Consider the following 8293-nt stretch of genomic DNA (forward strand, 5'->3'; position numbering starts at 1 on the left):
CTATATTTCACCATCATCTGTGCTCTTGAGACTACTTGGCGTCTAGGGTGTCTAATGAGAGACATGGGGGAGATCCTGCACATCTCCCGATTCTGTGTACAAGACGTCATGCTGGTCACTCAGAACTGCCCACGGGGAGTGAACTTGGACCACAGGGATGGGGGGGGGGGCACTACAAGACAGGGCTTGACTTATTGTTTCTTTTTTTTATTGTTTAAAAATTTTTTAATTGAAGTATTGTTGCCACACAATGTTAGATTAGTTTCAATTATACAATATAGTGATTTGACCCCACACAATACTATTACAAATACCATTGACTACATTCCCTATGCTGTACGTTTCATCATTACTGTGACTTACTCGTTCCACTTTGCTTGTTCTGGATATTTCACATAAATGTAATTATACATCAGGTTGTCTTTTTGACTGAGTTCTTTCACTTAGCACAATGTGTTCAAGGTTCCATCACGTTGTAGATGTGTGAGGCCCATTCATTTTTATTGTCAAATACTATTCCATTGTATGGACATATTGTATTTCTTTTTTCTTTTTTTTAATAAATTAATTTTTTATTGGTGTTCAATTTACCAACATACAGAATAACACCCAGTGCTCATCCCGTCAAGTGTCCCCCTCAGTTCCCGTCACCCACTCACCCCCACCCCCTGCCTTCCTCCCCTTCCACCACCCCTAGTTCGTTTCCCAGAGTTAGGAGTCTTTATGTGGTTTATGTATACAATGGAATATTACTCAGCCATTAGAAACAACAAATACACACCATTTGCTTCAACGTGGATGGAACTGGAGGGTATTATGCTGAGTGAAGTAAGTCAATCAGAGAAGGACAAACAGTGTATGTTCTCATTCATTTGGGGAATATAAATAATAGTGAAAGGGAATATAAGGGAAGGGAGAAGAAATGTATGGGACTTATTGTTTCCTTGATGTTCCCACCTTAAGAATGCAATGGATAAAATTTGAATAATGCAAATTAACTTGGTGAGTGTGACTGTCGCATCCGTAGCTGAGACATTGAAGCCCTAAACATTGAAGGAATATTTTTCCACTCCCAAACACTATTACCCAATGCAACAGACAGGTTGCCCACATCACTGGTGAAGGCGTTCTGAGCAACATCATTGTTTTACTTTCGTCTTACTCATTAACATAAACAAAAATTGCAACCAGAGTTCATGTCTGCAGAGACGCGAGAGGCCCCTTTGCGGAGTCAGATTGTTGTCTGGCATTTATTCCTAGTCTGATTTTGTCAAGTCATGGCTAAACTGCAGTGATAGTTGGTTTTGGATACAAGAATTTGGCAAAAAAAAAAAAAAAAATTCAAATCAAGTCAAATCAAAATCCTTCTATGACAATTGGCTTCATGGAATTTATAAAGAATACTTACAACAAAAATATGTATCACTTGTAAATTTGTAAATTTTGTTCAACAAACACATCCTTTAGCCCCGTAAAATCTATACACACACACACACACACACGTGTTTTCCTGGAGAGCAATTATTGAACATTTATGAGCGCACCACTTCTTTTATCTGTCCCTATGGCATCTTCAGATCCCACTCTCTCTGAAAAATCCCAAGCCTCTCTCAAGTCCCCTTTCCTGTCAGCCTAGGGAATGCTTTTCTAGTCTTAGACTGGACTCCTTTTTTGGTCACTGTCATAAACTCAGTGGTCAGAAAGGGAATGTAAATCTAAAAATGTGCGGTACCTACTAGGTGCTCAGGGGTCTTTAGCACCAACCAGAAAAGACATGTGGTCTGTTCAGTGATCTGCAGGGTGGGGGGTGGGAAGTTCTCTTTCTCCCAGATAATCTCAGAATCACTTCAGGAAAGCATTTCCCAAACCCCAGTATGATACGTAGCCTTTTCATATGTGTGCCCATCACATAGTACCTTCCTGCTGTTTGCCAAATGGTGCTACACGGACTACTTACTGAACACTTTTCTTTAAAGTGATTTGCTTTTCAACTTAAATATCTTTTAAGAGGAAACGATATTAATTTATTTTATCAATCAAATGCAAACTTCCTGAACTGTACCGTGTGCCAGGCACTGTTCCAGACCCTGGGGGCATGGCAGTGAACAAGACAAGGCCATTCCAGTGGGGGAGTTAAATTAGAAATAAGAAATGATAGAGAGAAGGAAGGATGGAGAGAAGCGAGGAAGGGAGGAGGGGGGAAGGAAAAGTAGATGGATGGATGAATTGATAGGTGTATGTCAGGAAGTGAAGAGTGCTAAGAAGAGATAAGTGCTAGATGGGGATGCTTGCATACCGTTTTAGCTAGAAGAATCAGAGACAGCCTCTGAAGTGGTGGCATCTGAGCAAGAGCATGAAGGACTAGAGTGCAAGAGCATGCAAGAGCATGAAGGACTAGAGTGAGCCATGGAAAGATCTGGGCAGGGGGTGTTGGGTGGCACAGTCAGTCAAACAACTGACTCTTGGTTTCAGCTCAGGTCATGTTATCATGGATCAATGAGACGGAGCCCAGGGCCAGGGTCTGTGCTCAGCATGGAGTCTGCTTGAAAATTCTCTCCCTCTGCCCTTCCCCACACTCAGCACTCTCTCACTCACTCTCTGAAATAAATAAATACATTTATTAAAAAAAGAAAGAAAGAAAGACCTGGGGGAAGAGCATCCCCGGCAGATGGCCCAGCATGTGCAAAGGCCCAGAGGTAAGACTGAGTTTTCCCTATTAGAGGGACCTCAAGGAGGGAGCCGAGGGTAGAGCGATGGTGGAGGAAGAGGAAGAGGTCAACAGGAGTTGGATCATGGAGACCTTCCTTTTTTTTTTTTTTTTTTTTTTAAATTTTTATTTATTTATGATAGTCACAGAGAGAGAGAGAGAGAGGGGCAGAGACACAGGCAGAGGGAGAAGCAGGCTCCATGCACCGGAAGCCTGACGTGGGATTCGATCCCGGGTCTCCAGGATCGCGCCCTGGGCCAAAGGCAGGCGCCAAACCGCTGCGCCACCCAGGGATCCCTTTTTTTTTTTTTTTTTTTTTCATGGAGACCTTCCTGACCACAGAAAGCATTTCAGAACTTCCTTCCCTCCTTCCTCCCTTCTTTCTTTCCTTCTTCCTTTTGATTTTATTTTTAAGTAATCTCTCCACCTAATGTGGGCTCAGACTCACAACCCCGAGATCAAGAGTTGCATGCTCTACCGACTGAGCCAGCCAGGCGCCCCCAATTTTCTAAATGCAATGGGAAGACCCTGGAAGATTTTGAACAGTGGGTTAACATGATCTGACGATACTATCAAATACTTATTGTTGGTGAAGTTGGTGACTACAGAAAATGAGTATCAATTACTGAAATAAGAAGAAATCATAAAAATACTATGAAAATGACATGGTTTCACCAAACTCTCACTAGATACTCTTATCTTCCGTGGGCACTGACTTTAAGGCCTCCTCCATGATGAAAAATGGAGCTTTGCAAGTGTGACGGAGGCATTTTAAGACACAATAGCACCAACCTAAGATTTTGTCTTTGTTTGGCTTGAAACAACAATGATGTGATGCAGCATATTTGATGTGGGAAACAAAGGCAGAAGAGAAATTATTAAATTTCCTTACTACCTAACAGCCCATTGACACGTCCTTGAAACAGGCAGAGTGATCCTCCTCTAGGGACTCAATTGCCTTGATGTTAATACTTGGCTAAGGGCAACAGGCAATCTTAGCCTGACCCCCTGGGATCCTGTAAGTCTACTTTAACATATAAGAATTCCTTCAGAAATTTCCTTTATCTCTAAACTCCCCAAGATACATGGCAGCAATCATCCCCCAAGCATATGGCCCACTGATATGCATCTGAAGGGTCTCAGGACTCAGGTTTTATTAGACAGTAATAAATGACATTTTCCTAATGATAGCTAGCCCCCTCAAGGTCCTGGAAACCTGGCTTCCAAAATTCCTTAGGGGGCACCTGGGTGGTTCAGGGGTTGAGCATCTGCCTTTGGCTCAGGTTGTGATCCTGGGGTCCTGGGATCGAGCCCCACATCTGGGTCCCTGTGGGGAGCCTGCTTCTCCCTCTGCCGATGTCTCTGCCTCTCTCTCTGTGTCTCTCATGAATAAATAAATAAAATCTTAAAAAAAAAAATCCTTAGAGACTTACACTCTCCCTAATCCCCTCCCAACTTGAGAGTATATATATAATGGGCCACTCCTCATGACCCTGGTGCAGCTCTCTGACCACGGGTCCTGTCCCCATGTCTTAAGAATTCTTTGTTGGCCGTAGGCTTCAAACTCTAATAACTTTTCCTACATCATATTTATATGATGTTTGTGAACCTAAAATCATTACAAATGCCATGGGTCACATACTTCCCACACCAAAGGTTAGGAAGTCCTAAGTATTAAGAAAGAGACAGGTGGCCTTTGCTGCTCCCACATCAGAGCCTCTTGGGGAGCAGCATTCACAGTGTCACTGTGGACACCATTTGGAGCGAGGTCCCTGCTACAGGTGCCCTCTGAGGAAGGAGCACCTCAGATTCCTCCGAGGGGAAGGGGAAGGGGAAGGCTGTGTAGATGTCATTATCTTCCTGCTTCTTCTGAAGGGCTGGCGATCCAGAGGGAGAGGTGAAGGAGGAAGAGAAGAAACAAGATGTGAAACCAAACCTTTCCCACACCTGAGATCATCACATCGGGGAGGGGACATTCCATGCCTGTCTGTAGATCAGGGAACCGAGGCTTATGAGTATGCCTCTCCTCTCCAGGCTCCTGCCAGCCTCCCCAGTGACTCAACATCCGCTTGGATGACCTCTCACCAGTTTGGCCTCTCCTGGTAAGTAATCTCTGTGGCCCCATGTTGCACTTGACCTCTTCTACCTTAAATGCATTCAACAGCAAACATACTTTAAATGTTTTATTTCAAACATCCCACTTCCTGACACCATATCCTAACATTTCTGCTAATATCCGAATGCCCCTCAAGGTAACAGTTCTCTGATCTCATTGAGACCTTTGCCCTCTACATGCCAGTGCCTGACTCTACTGCTTTTCCAGCATCCATGGAGAGGTTCATGGGCTTCATACTCCGTCTTGTCCAACCTAGATCCCAAATCCCAACCTTATAATCACCCCGCACACAGGCCCTTCTGCAGACTTAAGTCATGCTAATCCTATATTCCCTCTGTAGGCAGAGAATGCTGTAGGAGAAAAGTCATAAAACCTGACAAACAAGTTTCACTTGAAATCCATGAACTCAAACAGACTCACCCTACAAATGCTCCCTCTGTACAGCAAAGGAAACAATACATTTAAAAGGCCATTTGTAGGGCTGCCTGGGTGGCTCAGAAGTTGAGCATCTGCCTTCGGCTCAGGGCATGATCCCACGGTCTCGGGATCGAGTCCCACATCGGGCTCTCTGCATGGAGCCTGCTTCTCCCTCTGCCTATGTCTCTGCTTGCCTCTCTCTCTGTGTCTCTCATGAATAAATAAATAAAATCTTTAAAAAAATAAAAAATAAATAAAAGGCCATTTGTAGAATGGGAGGAATATTTGCAAACCATAAATCTGAAAAAGGGTTAATCTCCAACATACATAAAGAACTCATAGAAATCAATAAGCAAATAATCCAATGTAAAAATAGGCAAAGGACCTGAACACACTTTTTTCCAAAGACATGAATGGCCAATAGGTGTATGAAAAGGTGCACGAGGGCAGCCCGATGGCTCAGAGGTTTAGTGCTGCCTTTGGCCCAGGTTATGATCCTGGAGACCCAGGATTGAGTCCCACGTCGGGCTCCCTGCGTGGAGCCTGCTTCTCCCTCTGCCTGTGTCTCTGCCTCTCTCTTTCTCTGTCTCTTGTGAATGAATAAATAAAATCTTAAAAAAAAAAAGGTGCACAACATCCTCATGGAAATACTAATCAAAACTACAATGAGATAATACCTCACACCTGTTAGGATGACTATGGCCATCCTAAAACAATATGGTGGTTCCTCAAGATATTAAAAATAGGACTACCATGGGATCCCACAATCCTACTGCTGGGTATATATACAAAGGAAATGGAATCACTATCCTAAGGGGAAAATGTAGCGTTATTCACAACAGCTGAGATATAGAAACAGCTTAAGTATCCGTTCAGTGGATGAGTGAATAAAGAAAATGCAGCATATGTATATATATATATATATATACACAATGGAATAGCACTCAGCCATGAAAAAGAAGGGAGTTCTGGTATTTGCAACAACGTGGATGAAGCTGGAGTACATTATACTAAGTGAAATAAACCAGACAGACAAGGACGAATATTGTGTGGTATCACTTATATGTGGAATCTTAAAAAAAAAAAATTTAAAGGCCCATTTCATGAAAACAGAAAGCAGAATAGTGGTTGCCAGGGGCTGGAGGTCAAAGGGTACAAACCTTCAGGTATAAAAAGAGTAAGTAAGAGCAAGAGGCTTTATTTACAGCCTGGTGACTAGAGCTAATGATGTGGCGTTGTGCACTTGAAGGTTGCTGAGTATAATAGACTAAGTATTCTCTCCACACACACAAAAGAATGAACTCTGAGCGATGGCTGTGTAACCATCTTGATCCTGGCGATCATTCCACAATGTGTATGTATATCAAGCTATCATGCTGTACACTTGAAATATATACGATTTGTCAAGTTTTCCTCAACAAAGTAAATGTAAAAAAAAGGACCCCTCAAAACCAAAAACACAACACAAAAAACCCATATGCTCTCAGACACATTTCCCCACTCCCTGACTCAGTGGCTTCCCTCCATCCCCCTGGTTGAAACCTCTCCCATCCCTTCTGTCTCCTCCACTGTCAGCTGCTAACCTGGCCTCATACTTCACTGCATGAGCAGAAGCTCTCAGAAGTGGGACAGACCCCCCTGTCCCCAATATCTGTTATCTCTTTCATGCATTGCACTAGAGCCTCAACATATAGCTAGAAATGCGGCTGCCCAGACCCAACTCTGCAGCCCTCAGACACCTGGCAGCCAGAGGTGGCCAAGGGACCGAGGGTGGGTCAAGGGACCGAGTGAGCAGAAGGGGTGAGTACAATATCCAGGTAAGCCGTGTGGCAGAGAAGACTCATTGTCCTCTCAAATCCACCCTCTCCTTTTTCCTTTTAGCACAGAAATCCCTTTGTTTTAACTAGATGCGTGACCATTTGGCTAACGATGACATTTCCTAGCTTCCCTTGCAAGAGAAGGGGTCATACGACTAAGTTCTGGCCAACGGGCCCCTCTGTCAAGGTCTTCATGGCCACTCCACCCATGCCCTGTTCCCCAGACGGGGCCCGGAGGCAGATGGAACCAGGGCTGGAGGGAACCCGGTGGCATGGGAAGACAGAGGAACAGCATCACCCACGGAGGTCAAGGGGCCGCGGCTCCCCTGCGCTCACCGCAGGCAGGGAGCATCCCGAGCCCAGGGGAGAAAGCCACGGACATCTGTTGTGAATCTGAAAGAAATTTTTCTATCACATAAAAAATAAAAAACAGGTTTCAAGCCACCATGCTAAGGATTTTGTTATCTTTTAATTATCTCTAGAGAAAAGGATCTTGTGAAATTGTTGTCTTAAGAAAAGAGTATGTTACCAAAAATGTAGTAAAACAAGAAGAATAGAGAAGAATTGGGCAGATCATAGCAACAATATTGATTACTCGTTGTTTTTCTTGATTTAGGGGTGTTTGTGGTATTTGCCAGCTTTTTGAACATGCCAGATTTATGGTGATTTCTTTTCTTTAAATAAATATTCATTTCCAAGTTTAATTTTGTATCCATAATTTACAAAACTACTATATATTTGTTTGTTTGTTTGTTTGTTTAAGTGAGAGGCCCTGAAATTGGGTCAGCCTGGGTCCAGAGAGGAGCTGTGAGCTCAGTGTCCTCGGGTCCCTGGAGCCACACCTTGAGAGTGCCCCTCATCCTTCCTCCCTCCCCTGGCTGCCCCTAGGATCCCCCCAAATGGCCCAAACTCTCAAGCTCAGAAGCAGCAGTCACAGGTGGCTCTGCTGGTAGTCTTTTTGGCTTACAAGGCTGGGTGGGAGATTTCCTCCCAAATACCATCACACGGATATATCAGGGTCCCTGAATCTTCCTTTCTCTGCATAGGAGAGCCCCTCACATTCCCTCCAGGACATCAGTCCTCCACTTCCTTCCCCCAGCCCTTGCTCCTGGGGCCAGGATGAGCTAGGATGAGTTGGTAAGTCTTGGATACATGTTTGTGACATGGCCTTCTCAGTTATTTGCCTTCTTTAGGAGTAGGGTTGGGGAATGGCCAGAACAACCCAGAATTTGTTTA

The sequence above is a fragment of the Canis aureus genome, chromosome 26 (assembly GCF_053574225.1).
Source record: "Canis aureus isolate CA01 chromosome 26, VMU_Caureus_v.1.0, whole genome shotgun sequence".
Classification (NCBI taxonomy): domain Eukaryota; kingdom Metazoa; phylum Chordata; class Mammalia; order Carnivora; family Canidae; genus Canis; species Canis aureus.